This window comes from Nomascus leucogenys, chromosome 18, assembly GCF_006542625.1.
Source record: "Nomascus leucogenys isolate Asia chromosome 18, Asia_NLE_v1, whole genome shotgun sequence".
Taxonomy (NCBI): Eukaryota; Metazoa; Chordata; class Mammalia; order Primates; family Hylobatidae; genus Nomascus; species Nomascus leucogenys.
Window position 1 is genome coordinate 52,513,922 of NC_044398.1, and position 15,686 is coordinate 52,529,607.

Sequence of the window (15,686 nt, forward strand, 5' to 3'; positions counted from 1 at the left end):
ACTGACCACCAGGAGTGGTCACCGGAGCCAAGATATTGTTACTGTCGTGTTCATTTCCTTGTATTACTTAATTGGTCTATAGGCAGGCACATGGCCCATGCTAAGCCAATCAGTGTCCTTTTCCTAGAATTTTAGAACTGGAATCAAGAAACTCTTATCATTCAAACTCAAGTCTACTAGCAGACTTTTGGAGAAAAATTCCTCTGTTTTCAAAGAAAAGGAAGCCAGGGCAGGCAGAAAAATGGATAAACCATGAGACTCTTGAGGGAACTCAAGGCTTGGTTCCAGGTGTTCCCAAGGCCCAGCTATACCCCTGACCTTCCAGAAGCTAAGTTGTTTTGTAAGACTCCACAATATATATTTAATCAATTACTTTTGAAAGTTCTTTTATTTAAAAAAGATTTCCTTTCACTTTTATCTGATAGAGTTCTAATTACCTTAAGTAAATTAATAATCTGGTGGTACTGTAAATATTATAAGATAGCAATGAGGATGAGGACATTTCTCTGATGGCCACTGAAAGTTTAATAGGTTTGTAAACCAAAAATAAACTCCTAAGCACCCTCCAGCTGACAAAATGGATCCCTTCTTGGCCAAGAAGACCCCAGAGAAATCTGAAAGATTGAATTCCTGCCATGACAGGAAGAGAGTTTGGACATACCTGATTATGTCTCCTCCATTTTGGAGTTTAGGCAGAACCAACAAGCATCAACATTAAAATAGAGATCACAAGACTAAAAAAATAGACTCTTTGTGGCAATAAGATATCAAATTCCAACCTGACTCTGGCATAGCATTGCATGATAAATGGCAGACCCTGAGAGAAATCAAAGTATTTTACCCCAAAATATATTTATTTGACATATTTTGAAATTGCTCGCAAAGCTGTCTTTTGTGGGGGAAATTTGCATCTGTAGAGAATCTCCATGAATGCAGCCAGGCCTTCCCTTTCCAAGCGTTTCCTGGATCTAGGAGAGATTAACTAAGAGTCTGATAGATTTTAAGATCTGAACAAAAGACATTTACCATGCATTCTCTCTGAAGGCTGCTACCTATGAGACTTCACCTTCAAAACAAGATCTTTGGTCTCCATAAGCCACCTTATCTTAACTCAAGCATTTTTTTCTGCTGACTTCAAATCTTTGGACAAAGCTTAACTTTTTCCACCAATTGCCAACCAGAAAATCTTTGAATCCACCTAGGACCTGTAATCCCACCCCACCTCATCCCCACCTCACTGCCCACTTCAAGATATCCCACCTCTTTAGGCTGAACGAATATAGACTTTCCATGTATTAATTTAGTATTTTACCTGCAATTCCCATCTCCCTAAAATGTATAAAACCAAACTGTAACCCAACTGCCTGGGCACTCTTTCTCAGAAGCTCTCAAGTCTGTTCCCTGGGCCACGGCCACTCATATTGGCATAGAATAAACCTCTTTAAAATATTTTACAGTCTGGGGTTTGTTTGTTTGTTTTTTACATCAACGGGTTATAGACTCAAGACAGGTATTTCTACTGAATAGTCAAAAGAAAGTACATTTAGCAAACCAAGAAGCATACTCTATTACCCATGGCATAAAAATAGACCAAAATAAAGCCCCCAGTGTTGTGGAACTTTCTTTGTTAAAAATAAAGAGGGGGAAAAAGTAGAGAAGTAAAGAAGGAATAACAGATCCCAATCAACAGTAATAAACCATTTAAACTCTTTTATGTAACCTCCTCCGTTTTAGGTAAAAAAAAAAATCTATTTTGCTCTGATGTTAAAAAATGTCAACAGTAATTCACAAATTTTTTAAAGTCCTGAAAATATGGCAAAGATTATTTTCATACTAAACACAACCGTCAAAAATGGAGATCTTGCAGCTTAGCTGCAACAATATAACCAGACTGAATACTTCAGAATATTCTTACTGGGTAATCAGTTTGTGTTTATGATAAATTGCCACCAGCTCTCAGAAGTGGCCTGTGAAGTCTAAGATATAGCCTGTGCTTTTTAGATACCAAAATATACAAAGCTGTTGCATGACAATTAAAGAAAGCAAAATCAAATTGCTGTTATTTATTTCTGTATGGCTTTTAATTCAAACTTGCTACTCAGCTCAAGATCCAACTCATATTTATTTTAGCTTTAAAGTCTACTTCATTTCACACCAATAGTTCACTTTATTATGAATATTTTCTTTACTGTGTGAAAGGAAAATATCTTGGGCCCCCAAATCACTAAGCTAAAGGCAAAAGTCAAGCTGGGAACTGCTTAGGGCAAACCTGCCTCCCATTCTATCCAAAGTCACCCCTCTGCTCACTGAGATAAATGCACATCTGATTGCCTCCCTTGGAGAGGCTCATCAGAAACTCAAAAGAATGCAACCATTTGTCTCTTACTTACCTATGACCTGGAAGCCCCCTCCCACTTCGATTTGTCCCACCCTTCCAGACCAAATCAATGTTCATCTTACCTAAGTTGATTGATGCCTCATGTCTCCCTAAAATGTGTAAAATCAAACTGTGCTCTGAGCACCTTGGGCACATGTCATTAGGACCTCGTGAGACTGTGTCACAGGCGTGCATTCTCAACCCTGGCAAAGTATACTTTTTAAATTAACTGAGACCTGTCTCAGATTTTTGGGATTCACAACTGTGATTTACTACAATATCCATATGTGTGTGTGTATATACACACATACATATATAAAATCATATATGTACATACATATAATTCAGGTAATGATTATATAACATTTTTGACAGGTACTGAAAATGGTAATTAAAGTTTTCCAGCTGCTACATGGTATGTCACCAAAAGAGCCACTGGCCCCACAGAATAAGGCAACACCTATGCAAGTAACTTAGCAGCCTTTCTGGACTGAGATTCTTTCAGTTTCATTAAAGCATATAAGCCCTGGCTTATTCCAACTCTTACTGTACATACAAATTCCATACAATGAAAATGTTAAGAAAAAATAGGGCTTATGTCATGCAGCTCTCCTTTTTACAGTACCAGCAGAATAGGCACCAAAGAATCTGCTCTGCTCTCCCCTGACCAAACCCTTAAGTCAAGGATGGGCAGTGGGGTCTCATGAAAGCCATGAGCTTTATACACCCATGTTAACAGCAGCATTACTCACAACAGCTAAAACGTGGAGGCAACCCAAGGGTCCGTCAATGTTTGAGGGATATGCAAAATGTGGTACAATAGAATGTCATTCAGCCTTATAAAGGAAGGAAATTCTGACATAGGCTAAAACATGGGTGAACCTTGAGGATGTCATGCTAGATGAAATAAGCCAATCGCAAAAGGACAAATACTGTATGATTCCACTTATCTGAGATATTTATTTTGAGTAGTCAAAATCATAGAGATAGACAGGAGAATGATGGTTAGATGGGGGCTGGGGGCAGGGAGGAATGGTGAGTGGTTTAAGAGATACAAGGTTTCTGTTTTGCAAGATGAGTGGTCTGGAGATGGATGGTGGTGATGGTTGTACAACATTATGCCACTGGACAGTACACTTAGAAATGGTTGAGATTGTAAATTTTATGTTATGTGTATTTCACCACCATTTTTTAAATTGGGAAAAACAAATATCCACCAATAACAGAATGATTAGATGAGCTATGCTATATCCTTATTTGTGTGACATTTTGTAACTTTATGCAGCAGTTAAATATGCCATCTCTGAGATACATTGTTAGTGAAAAAGCAAGCTACAGAAATATATATATATATATATATATATATATATATATATATATATATATCAGTCATGGTTCAACTAAAGAAACAAAACCATTAGGAAATACATATTAAGAGACTTATTGCAAGGAATATGTGTATGCAATTTTCAGGCTGGCTAGGCAGCCTGAGAACCAGAGGGCAGGCCATCAGGGAGAGAAGTCTGGAACTATCAGGCACGAACCGATGCTGCTATCCACAGGCAGAATTGCTTTTTCTTCAGGGAAGACTCAGCTCTGCTCTTAAGAACTTTCAAATGATTGATTCAGGCCCATCCAGATTATCTAGGATCATCTCCCTTACTCAAAGTCAACAGAATATAGATTTTAATCACATCTACAAAAATGCTTTTACAGCAACACACCTAAGTTAGTGTTGATTGAACAATGGAAACTGTACCCTAGCCAAGTTGATGTGTAAAACTGACAATCATAATCATATATATTAATATATATAAACATATTGTGATCCAGATGCACTGTGGGTGCACGTGTGTGTGTGTGTGTGTGTGTGTGTGTGGCTATACTGACAAACAGAGTTTGGGAAGGATTCACACTAAATAGCTAACAATGGTTACTATTGAGGAACAGTGTGAAAATAGGAAAGTTCAGGAAAAGAGTGAAAATTGAAAGGAGGAGTGGTCTAGGGCAAAGAGAATATTCATGTTTTGCTCTTTATAGTTCCAATTTTTAAGCCTTTTATCCACCAGATCATGTAATAAATTACATGTCTGTGTGTGTGTGTATTTTTTTTTCAGAGACAGGGTCTCACCCAAGCTGGAGTGCAGTGGCATAATAATAGCTCACCACAGCCCCAAACTCCCAGGCTCAGCCTCCTGAGTAGCTAGGACTACAAATCCACACCACCATGCAGGTCACATGGGACCCATTTTTTAGCACTCCAATCTAATGGACTTGTTGGATATGAGTTCTAAATTTCTCTTCAAAGAATCAATGTCAGTATGTTCAATTCTTTGCCTTCTACTTTTAAACTTAACTTCCTTGTAAAGCAACCTTTTTTGATTACCTGCTCCACCCTGACTCATTCCGATTACCTGCTCCATGCTGACTCATTCCGATTACCTGCTCTGTCATAACCATTTTTCCTGCCAAACCACTCACCACCCCATCATTCTCTTTAAATTAGCCAATCAAAATTAGTTTAGCCTGTGCAGTCTAACCCTAGCCAATAGGGGAACAACACAGCAGCAGGGGCCACGTGCGTCAGGGATAAGAACCCCTTCCCCTCCCTTGTCCAAGTGTGCTGCTCACCATTGCTCCATCTGTAAAGGTGCACCCTTCTATAGAAGTAACTTGCCTTGCTGATAATTAAAAAGAAAATTTTATATTCGAGTGCTATTTCTTTTGCGGCACCGAAACTTTATTTATAACAATTTGGGGGCTCGCCCATGATTAAGTTCCCGTCCAGGGGTGGTCTCTGGTTCTCTCTCCTGAGGAGGCGCACCCTGCCCGCTTGTGATGGCCTCAGGGGTGAGAAATCAGGACCCACCCAGTGCCAGGAATAACCTGAGCTCTCAGCAACGTGGAAAGAAACTGGCCAGCAACCTAGCTTAAAGGATCCTCACATACTGCAGCGACGACTCTGTGCACAGGTCAAGGAAGGAGAAGCTGCAGGAGCTGGTGAAGTATTTCCTTGGTGGTCGCGACTAAGGAAAAAACCACGGAGTGGTAAAGCATTCCTTGATTAGGACATACCAAGGAAAGAGAAACCACAGGGGCGGTAAAGTATTCCTTAGTCTGGACTAGGGAAAGAAAGCAGCGGGGGCTGGTGAAGTACTCCTTAGTCAGGATGTCTTGGAGGTTAAAAAGAAGTGAGAAATCCCCACGGGGCATGGGGGTTGAACCTCAAAAAGAGGTGAGAAATCCCCACGGAGGGGGTTGAACCTCACATAAACCTCTGGCAGCAAGAAAAATATTCAGAATCCCCGTTTTCCTTTCTTCTCGAGGGAAGAAAGAGTAGCTCCTCTCCCGCCTGTCCTTACCCTAGGGGAAGGGGAAGGAGAGTGGAGAACAGCAGCATAAGTGGCTGGCAGAGGCAGGGAAAGACCAGCAGAGAGGAAACAGAAAGAGACAGTGAGAGAGACAGAGGGAGAGAGAGAGGGGAGAGAGAGAGAGAAGAGAGAGACAAGGGAGAGAGAGGAAAGAGAGAAAGAGGCAGAGAGAGAGAGGAAGAGACAGAAAGACAAAGAGGAATCAAAGAGAGAGAGAGAGACAGAGAGGCAGAGAGAGGAAGAGACAGAGAGACAAAGAGGGAGTCAAAGAGAGAGAGACAGAAAGTCAAAGAAAGAAAGAGAGAGATAGAAGTAATAAAGAGAAGACAGTGTATCCTATTCCTTTAAAAGCCAGGGTAAATTTAAAACCTATAATTGATAATTGAAGGTCTTCTCCATGACCCTATAATACTCCAATGCCACCTTGTTGTCAGTGTGAACAAGGGCATAGCCTGAAAGCACTGAGGCCACTGACAACCCGTAGCCCTCCTAATCAAAAATCCTTAACCCAAAAAAAAAAAAAAAAGAAATCCTTAACCCAGTAACCAGTGAATGGCCCAAATGCATTCAATCTGTAGCGGCAACTGCTTTGCTAACAGAAAAAGTAGAAAAATAGCTTTTAGAGGAAACCTCATTGTGAGCACACCTCATCAGGTCAGAACTATCCTAAGTCAAAAAAAAAAAAAAAAAAAAAAGCAAAAAGGTAGCTTAAGACTCAAGACTCAAGACTCAGGAACCTTAAAGTATAAGGCTATTCTGTTAGAAAAAGACAATGTAACATTAACCACTGAAAATTCCCTTAACCCAGCAGGTTTCCTAACAGGGAAATCTAAATCTTAATTACCATACAAAGGTCCAACCAAACCTAGGAGGAACTCCCTTCAGGACAGGACGATAGATGGTTCCTCCCAGGTGACTGAGGGAAAAAGACACAATGGGTATTCAGTAAGTGATAAGGAAACTCTTGTAGAAGCCAAGTCAGGAAAACTGCCTAATAATTGGTCTGCTCAAACTTATGAGCTGTTTGCACTCAGCCAAGCCTTAAAGTGCTTACAGAATCAGGGAAGAGCCATCTATACCAATTCTAAGTTAATATGGACTGAACAAAGTCTTATTAATAGCAAAAAATAATTGAAATCCCAAACTTACAAGGTATTCAACAAAAGTAAATTTGCTAAAAGTTAACAGTGTAATATGTATTATCCTAACTTCTAATCTTGTGGCCTTAGACAGTCTAGTCCACAGACATGAAGGAAGTTCGCTTTGGAAAAGAATGGTTATCATCTTTGAGAAAAAAAAAGGGGGGGGGGAAGAATTTATGTAAAAAGGAATGTTATATGGTAAATTCTTATCCTAAAATAAATTAACTGGTTGTTTAAAGAAAGGGATGTTCGCAACAAGTCAGAAAGCTGAGGCATGCCAAGGAATTGTCTGTAAAAGTCACGAAAAAAAGTTATAAAAGGGAACTTATGCAAGAAATGTTGTATAATTTAAAAGTAATTAGGCATCCTGAATGTAAAACTATTGAAAAAAGTTTATGTGCAAGGTATATAATCTTGGACTTCCCAGCCACCAGACCCATGAACCAATAAATCTGTGTTCACTGTAAATTGCTCAGTCTGTGGTATTGTTATAATAGCACAAAATGGACTAAGACAGGAGTGAACTAGAATTCAATTCTAACACAAACCACCCAGACTTAGCATCAAACTCTACAGGTTTTAAAATACAGTTACAAGTAGGGTCCCCAGCCCCTCACATTTCCGACAAACTGGCTACAAATTCAGGGTTCTCACTATCTCCTCAGGTTTGATAACGTACTAGAATGACTCAAAGAACTCAAGAAAATGCTATACTTATTATTACAGTTTTATTTTAAAGGATACACATAGGGCAAAGTCTGGGAGAGTCCAGGACAAGAGCTTCTCCCCATACAGTCAAGCTATGATACCCTCTCAGCACATTGATGTATTCTCCGGCCAGGAAGCTCCCCCAAGTCTCCATGAACAGAGTTTTTACTGGAGTTTTATTACTTAGGCATGATTGATTAAATCATTGGTCACGTAACTGAACTCAATCTCCAAACTTTCCCTCCCTAGAGGGCAAGTGGCTGAAAGTTCTAACCCTCTAATCCTATTCCTGGTCTTTTTGGAGGGCAGTTCCCATCCTAAAGCTATCTAATGGCCCAAAGTGAGTCATCTAATTAGTATAACAAAACCATTCCCTCACACAGAAAACTCCAAGCATTTTGAAGCTATTTTTAGGGAGCCATAGACAACTACTTTTCTTTTTTCTTTTTTTTTTAAGAGACAAGGTCTTGCTCTGTTTTCCAGGGTGGAATGCAAGTAGTGCAATCATAGCTCACTGCAGCCTTGAATTTGTAGGCTCAACTTAATACATTAGTTAAAAATTAGAAATGGAAAGGTCACAGTGAAACATCAGAGCATCCAGAACACAGAGAAAAATCGTAAAGCCTTCATTTAATAAAGGACAGATTACTGGTACTGGAAGTCCTAGGTAGAGCAATCAGACAAGAGAAATAAATAAAGGACATCCAAATTGGAAAGGAGGAAGTCAAATTATCTTTGTAGATGATATAATGTTATATTTGGAAAAACCTAAAAACTCCACCAAAAAACTATTAGAACTGAAAAACAAATTCAGTAAAGTTTCAGGATACAACATCAACATACAAAAAGCAGTAGCATGTCTATATGCCAACAACAAACAATCTGAAAAAGAAATAAAATAAAAAGTAATCCCATTTATAATAGCTATGAATAAAATAAAATGCCTAGGAATTAACCAAAAAAGTGAAAGATCTCTACAATGAAAACTATAAAACATTAATGAAAAAAATTGAAGGGGACACAAAAAAATGGAAAGATAGTCCATGTTCATTGATTGGAAGAAACAATATTGTTAAACTGTCCATAATACCCAAAGCAATCTACAGAGTCAACGCAATCCATATCAAAATAACTAATTACATTCTTCACAGAAATAGAGAAAACAATCCTAAAATTTATATGGAACCACAGAAGACCAGAATAGCCAAAGCTATCCCGGGTGTGGCGGGGGGTGGGGGGGGCGGTGGGATATAAACAACAACAACAACAACAAAAACTGGAGGGATCACATTACCTGACTTCGAATTCAATCACAGAGAGCTATAGTAGCCAAAACAGCATAGTACTTGCATAAAAACAGATGCAGACGAATAGAACAGAATAAAGAACCCAGAAACAAATCCATACATCTACATTGAACTATTTTTCACAAAGGTGCCAAGAACATACACTGGGGAAAGGACAGTTTCTTCAATAAATACTGCTTGGAAAACTGGATATCCATATGCAGAAAAATGAAACTAAACCCCCATCTCTTGCCAGATTCAAAAATCAAATCAAAATAGATTAAAGACATAAATCTAAGACCTCAAACTATGAAACCACTAAAAGAAAACTTTGGGGAAACTCTCTAGGGCATTGGACTGAGCAAAGATTTCTTGAGTAATACCCCCCAATCACAAGCAACCAAAGCAAAAATGGACAGATGGGACCACATCAAGTTAAAAAGCTTCTGCATGGCAGTGGAAACAAAGAGAAGAGGCAACCCAAAAAATGGGAGCAAATATTTGCAAACTATCCATCTTACAAGGGACTAATAACAAGAACATATATGAGGAGCTCAATCAACTTAATCAGAAAAATCTGATCATCTGATTAGAAAATCAGCAAAATATCTCAAGAGACATTCCTCAAAAGAAGACATACAAATGGCAAACAGGTTTATAAAAAGGTTCTCAATATCATCAATCATCAGAGAAATGTAAATCAAAACTACACTGATATATCATCTCACCTTAGTTAAAATGGCATACATCCAAAACACAGACAATAGCAAATGCTGGAAAGGCTGTGGAGAAAAGGGAATCCTTGTACACTGTTGGTGGGAATGTAAATTAGTACTATGCAGAACAGCTGGAAGTTCCTCAAAACACTAAAAATAGAGTTACCATATGATTCAGAAATCCCACTGCTGGGTATATACACAAAAGAAAGGAAATTGATATATTGAAGAGATACATGCATTTGCATGTTTATTGAAGCACTACTCACAAGAGCCAAGATTTGGAATTAACCTAAGTCTCCATCAAAAGATGAATGGATAAAGAAAATGCAGTGAATATACAAAATGGAGTACTATTTGGCCATAAAAAAGAATGAGATCCTGTCATTTGCAACAACATGGATGGAACTGGAAGACATTATGTTAAGCGAAATAAGCCAGGCACAGAAAGAGAAACTTCACATGTTCTCACATATTTGTGAGAGCTAGAAGTTAAAACAATTGAACTCATGGAGGGTAGAATTTTGATTACCAGAGGCTAGGAAGGGTAGTAGGGGTGGGGGGTGGGAATGGGGATGGTTAATGGGTACAAAAATATAGTTATGTAGAATAAATAAGATCTAGTATTTGACAGCAAAACAGGGTGCCTACAGTCAATTTATTATACATTTTAAAATAAAAGAGCATAATTGGATTGTTTGTAACACAAAGAAAGGAAAAATGCTTGAGGTGATGGATAACCCATTTACCCTCATATAATTATTATACATTATATGCCTCTATGAAAATATCTCATGTACTCCATAAATATATACACCTACTATGTATCCACAAAAGTTCAAAATTTAAAAATTTAAATGACAGATTAACTGTAAAGAAATGGCTATCATGTGGGTAGCAGAGCACTCACAAAAATAAGCAAAAATGAATCCTAAAAGATCTTGGGGAAATTATCTTCAATGTACCCAAAGTAAAGAACTCTGAACCTAAACTTCTACACATAATAAACTACCACTGAAGAAAAAAGATAATTAAACACATATCCAGACATTTAAAAAAAAACAAGAGTTTCTGCCTCACTGACATTTGCAAAGAAGCTACTGAAGAATGGGCACCAGCAACAAAACTGATTCAAGGAGGGAAGGAAATGCAATGGTGAGCAAATCAATTCAAAAACATATTGCTGAACTAAATTAAGTATTAATACTGAAAAAAATAAACACAGTAACTTTCATGTAGTGTTTCAAAATCAAAGTGGAATTAAAATTCTATATAACAGTAACATGGAAGTTGGGTGTTCCAGCAAAAAATAAAAATATTATAAATATTTTTGTTCATTTTAGAATAGAATTTACCAAGTAGATTTAGAATTTGTTAGAGAAATATGAAGCTGACATATATGTTAAAAATTTAAGAGTAACTTTTTAAGCAAATCACAAAAATAAAGAAAACCACCCTAATCCAGCAAAAGGGGCAAATAATAATAACAGAAAAAGTAGGTGGGGATAAAGTCATGGTAGACAACACAAAATAGGATAATAGAAATAAATCCAAAAATAAATCATAGGCTGGGCGCAGTGGCCCATGCCTGTAATCCCAGCACTTTGGGAGGCCGAGGCAGGGGGATCGCTTGAGCCCGAGTTCAAGACCAGCCTGGGCAAGATAGTGAGATCCTGTCTCTACAAAAACAAAAAATAAATAAAAATAAATTTTACATCTGTAGTTCCAGCTACAGGGGAAGCTGAGGTGAGAAGATTGTTTGAGCCTGAGAGGTCAAGGCTGCAGTAAGCTATGATAGTACCACTGCACTCCAGCCTGAACAACAGCAAAACCCTGTCTCAAAAAGTTCAAATGGGTATAAAACACCGATTAGGAGACAAACTTTAAAATTAGGTGTTTTTAAAATTTTTTTAAATCCTGCTATAAGAGACATACCTAAAACAAACCAATACTAAATGTTTAAAAATAAAGGCATAGAAAAAACACCAGAAGTAATAAATGGTGCTGATATAGTGATATTTTTAAGTACTAAATATTTAATCAGGTAAAGAGAGATATTTGATACTGAGAAAAGGACAAATTTCCAAGAAGATCATAAGCAAAATATCCTAGAATATAATGGAAACAAACAGAATTACAAAGATAAATTAACAAATTCACAATTATGGTAAAAGATTTTACACCTCTCTCACTCAGAAATTGATTAGGAAAAGCAGATAAAAGATGTAGAAATGTGTAGCACATTCATGGAGAAAGGATCTTGTACAGAAAGGAGTAAATACTATTTTCAAGTACATATAGATTTACATATATTAGACCAGAAAAGATATCTCAACAAATTCCAAAGAACTGACATTAAATAAACCATTTTCTGACAATAATATAGTAAAATCATAAGTAAATATAAAATATAATCAAGAAAATTCAGTAGTTTTAGAAATCATTCTACTTTAAAATAAGCCATGTCGCTTCTAGGTCATGTTACAGCTGTACCCGTAGCAGAGTCTAGAGCTCTGAAACAAACAGGAAAGGGTTGCACAGTAACTCAAAGATAGCAGAGGAGCTCATAGAACATTTGGCCTGATTTTATTTCCTAAAAGCTGAATTCCTTCTATAGAATGATACAGAAAAACTGAAAGGAGGGTAATGAATGGTAGTCTTTTTCAATCGACCTACTAAACCCACACAAGCATTAGCAATCTGGATATCTGAATTACTGAAATAAAATAATCAGAATAGATCATCTAGAATCAGGAGAGTAGATTAAACCAGATCCTGAAACACATACATGTTTTACTATAGAACTTAGTACTTTGTAGTGACTGATTTGTTGAGTAATTGTAGACATTTAATTGCTGTGCTTTAAGGAGGTAAAAAAATATCTGCTGATGTGTAATAAAGAAATACCCTCAGGCCGGGCACAGTGGCTGGGGTCTGTAATAGCAGCACTTTGGAAGGTCAGGGTGGCAGGATGGCTTGAGTCCAGGAGTTTGAGACCTGCCTGAACCACATGGCATGACCACATCTCTAAAACTTTTTTTTTTTTTTTAAAGCTAGCCAGGTGTAGTGGCATGCACCTTTAGTCCCAGCTACTTGGAAGGCTGAGGCAGGAGGATCACTTGAGCTCAGGAGTTGGAGGCTGCAATGAGCCATGATCATGCCACTGCACTCCAGCTTGTGTGACAGAGTACAACCCTGTGAAAGAAGGAAGGAAGAAAGGAGAGAGAGGGAAAGAGAGAAAGAGACATAAGAAAGAGAAAGAAGGAAAGAAGGGAGAGAGGGAGGGAGGAAAGAAGGAAGGAAGGAAAGAAAGAAAAGAAAGAAAGAGAAAGAAAGAAAGAAAGAAAGAAAGAAAGAAAAGAAAGAAAGAAAGAAAGAAAGAAAAGAAAGAAAGAAAGAAAGAAAGAAAGAAAGAAAGAAAGAAAGAAAGAAAATATCATAGATATGGGCAGTGAGAGGGCCTGGGTTTAGACTTGCTCTGTTGTATAACCCCCCAACTCTTGACATTTCAGGAAGGGAGGAAAGAAAGAAAAAGAGAAAGAAAGAAAGAAAGAAAGAAAGAAAGAAAGAAAGAAAGAAAGAAAGAAAGAAAGAAAGAAAGAAAGAAAGAAAGAGAAAGAGAGGAAGGAAGGAAGGAAGGAAGGAAGGAAGGAAGGAAGAAGGGAGGGAGGGAGGAGAAAGAGAAAGAGAGAGAGAGAAAGAGAGAGAGAAAGAGAGGAAGGAAGGAAGGAAGAAGGTAGGGAGGGAGGAGAGAGAGAGAGAAAGAGAGAGAGAAAGAAAGAGAGAAAGGAAGGAAGGAAGGAAGGAAGGAAGGAAGGAAGGAAGGAAGGAAGGAAGGAAGGAAAGAAATATCATAGATATGGGCAGCGAGAGGGCCTGGGTTTAGACTTGCTCTGTTGTATAACCCCCCAACTCTGACATTTCATCTAAAATGCTTAGGAGAGCAGTTGAGCTATTCTCTCCTTAATGTGGATGTGGTCCAAGGAATGGAATTTCAAAATTGGTTACTCCATCTATCGACTTTAAATGTGATCCAGCTGCTACTAGGTTTATGGCTCTTGAATGATAAACTCGAGAGGCAGCTGTAACTAGGACTTGGAACATGCAAAGATGAAAGACAAAAGGATTCGTCAGTCCAATTTACCATATATATATATATATATATATATATATATATATATATATTTTTTTTTTTTTTTTTTTTTTGGGGGGGGGACGCAGTCTCGCTCTGTCACCTAGGCTGGAGTGCACTGGCGCGATCTCTGCTCACTGCAAGCTCCGCCTCCCGGGTTCACGCCATTCTCCTGCCTCAGCCTCCCGAGTAGCTGGGACCACAGGCGTCCGCCACCACGCCCGGCTAATTTTTTTTGTATTTTTAGTAGAGACGGGGTTTCACCATGTTAGGATGGTTTGGATCTCTTGACCTCGTGATCCGCCCACCTCGGCCTCCCAAAGTGCTGGGATTACAGGCGTGAGCCACCGCGCCCGGCCACTACCATATTTCTTTAAAAATAGAAAACTGATGCCATCTTGTGGTTATTTTAATAAAGGGAACGCTAACAAAATCTCTTCTTCCCTTCTCCTTTAAAATATTGTTAAATATATTTTCCTTGGACTTTAGATGCCCTTTCCTTACAATCTGGAGATTTCATTAAAATGCTGCATCTACCCACATGGAAACACAATTACTATTAAAGTATTAACGCTAAGTGATTGCTAACCATGGAAAAGCACCAAGCAATGTTCGCAGTTCTAGAAAATGCATGACCTGGCTTCCAAGAACTGAGTTCAGTGCATGCTAAATGGTAGGAGTTTCATTAAAATGTCACCACCAAGGACCAGAACTGGTGCATGGTGAGTTCATGGGCAGAGTGCGAGTCACACTCCAAATGACATTCCCCCATCCTGGGAACTGCAGAATAGACCAAAGAAATTGAACAAAAAAGAGACAAGCTTACAAAAATTCTGGAGACTCGAGGCAATACCATTCATATCTCACAAGTTTTGGAGAGTTTCTTCCAGATAGAATTCAGAGGAAATCAGATTTTAAAAATGACACTGTGGACTACTCATAATTAATTGCTGTATAAATGGTGCAGGCAAGTCCTCTAAACATGACTAGATAGATGCATGTTTTATTCGTAGATTCCCAATATCATTAAAATAATGTATATATCAGCCCTCAAAAGTATGCTGTCTTAGCCAAAATTACCAACATGAGTATGGTAATTTACAAATATGAATACAAAATACATTAAGATGAAAAAGGATGCTGTTAATATATTCTTCTGAAATGAGAAAGAAAATAACAAAATATATCCATGTGACACCTGTAGACGTATGCATGGCTTGCATGTGGGAGTTGTGGATGAGGATAGAGAGTGACTTGGGTATAAGATTGTTAAAAGAGTTTGACTAAATCAAACAGCTCAGAACCACTCCCATGGAACACAGAAACTGAACAGACCTTTCATGATCCCAAAATATCACTGAACCACTCCCTACCCTGAGTCTCTCAGAGTATCACAAACTTTCCTTTTTGTATGTTCATGACATTGAGGGATGCCTAAATAGCTGGTATTGTTTCTGGGTGTGTCTGTGAGGGGGTTGCCAGAGGAGACTGACATTTGAGTGGGTGGACTGGGAAAGGAAAACCCACCGTCAATATGGGTGGGCACCAGCCAATCGGCTGCCAGCGCGGCTAGAACAAACCAGGTGGAAGAAGGTGGGATAAGCAGTTTGCTGAGTCTTCTGGCTCTCCTTCTTCTTCCCAGGCCAGATGCTTGCTGCCGCTCCTCCTGCCCTTGGACATCAGACTCCAGGTTCTTCGACGTTTGGACTCTGGGACTTGCCCCAGTGGCTTGCAGGGGGCTCTTGGGCTACATGGTCAGCTATCCCTTGATCCAGTAACCTCGACTTACACTCTACTTGCCTCAGAGCTGTTATCACTTCAGCTAAATTAGTTGAACATCTTCAGTTCTTGTACTGGGATGACCTTCAAATCTGAAGATAGCACATGCAGTACAATCTACATTGAGATAACTAAAAGCACTGCAACTTCAACCTGTTGGTTAGCTATGAAATAT